The sequence below is a fragment of the Alexandromys fortis genome, unplaced genomic scaffold, assembly GCF_014885135.2.
Source record: "Alexandromys fortis isolate MF-2015 unplaced genomic scaffold, M_Fortis_MF-2015_v1.1 scaffold_117, whole genome shotgun sequence".
NCBI classification, from domain to species: Eukaryota; Metazoa; Chordata; class Mammalia; order Rodentia; family Cricetidae; genus Alexandromys; species Alexandromys fortis.
In genome coordinates, this window is record NW_026068015.1 from 5770437 (window position 1) to 5771862 (window position 1426).

Here is a 1426-nt window from a genome sequence, read left to right on the forward strand (position 1 = left end):
CCCAGAAAGATGAACATGGTATGTACTCACTCATGAGTGGATACTAGCTGTAAAGCAAAGGATATTGAGCCTATAGTTCATGATCCTAGAGAAGATAAGTAACATGGTGGACCCTAAGAAAAACATATAGATCCACCTAGAAAGGAGAAATAGACAAGATCGCCTGACAAAATTGGGAACATGGGAGTGGGGGAAGTAGAGAGGGTAGAAGGGAAAGACAAGGGGAGGGGGAAGAAAACTTAGGGGAATGGGATGGTCAAGATGGAGGAAGGACAGAGATGAGAGCAAGGAAGGAGATATTTTGATTGAGGGGGCCATTATGGGACTAACAAGAAACCTGCCTCTAGAGAAATTCCCAGGAATCTACAAAAATGACACTAGTTAAGACCCTAAGCAATAGAGGAGAGGGTGCCCGAACTTGCCTTGCACTGTAGTCAGACTGATGAATATCTTAAATATCACCATAGAACCTTCATCCAGCAACTAGTGGAAACAGAGGCAGAGAACCAAATTGGAGCACTGGACTGAACTCTCAAAATCAAGTTGAAGAGTGGGAGGAGTAAGAATATGAGCAAAGAGGTCAAGACCGTAATAGGTACACCCACTAAAAATGTTTACTTGAGCTACTGGGAGCTCACCAACTCCAGCCGAACAGGGAAGGAACCAGCATAGGTCCAAACTAGTCCCTCTAAATGTGGGTGACAGTTGTATGGCAGAAGCAGACTGCAGAGTCACTGGCAGTTGCACCACCGTTGATCCCCACTGCTTGTACGGGCTTTTTTGGAACCCATTCTCTTTGGATGGACACGTTGCTCAGCCTAGATACAGTAGGGAGGGCCTTGGACCTTCCTCAAACCAATGTGCCTTACCCTCTGAGGAATGGATGGGGGTGTGGTGAGGGAGGGAAGTGAAAGGAATGGGAGGAAAGGAGAGAATGGAAACTGGGATTGCTATGTAAAATGACAAAAAGATAATTTTCTTTAATTAAGGGAGCCATTTTAGGGTTGGCAAGAGACGACTCTAGAGGGGTTCCCAGGTGTCCATGGAGATGTCCGCAGCTTGTTCCTTGGGCAGCTGACGAGAGGGAGCCTGAAATGGCCCGATCCTATAGCCATACTGATGAATATCTTGCATATCACCACAGAACCTTCATCTGGCGATAGATGGAGATAGAGACAGAGACCCACACTGGAGCACTGGACTGAGCTCCCAAGGTCCAAATGAGGAGCAGAAGGAGGGAGAACATGAGCAAGGAAGTCAGGCCCGCGAGGGGTGCACCCACCCCTCGCCCTGAGACAGTGGGGCTGATCTATTGGGAGCTCACCAAGGCCAGCTGGACTGGGACTGAAAAACATGGGATCAAACCGGACTCTCTGAACGTGCCAGTCAATGAGGACTGACTGAGAAGCCAAAGACAATGGCACTG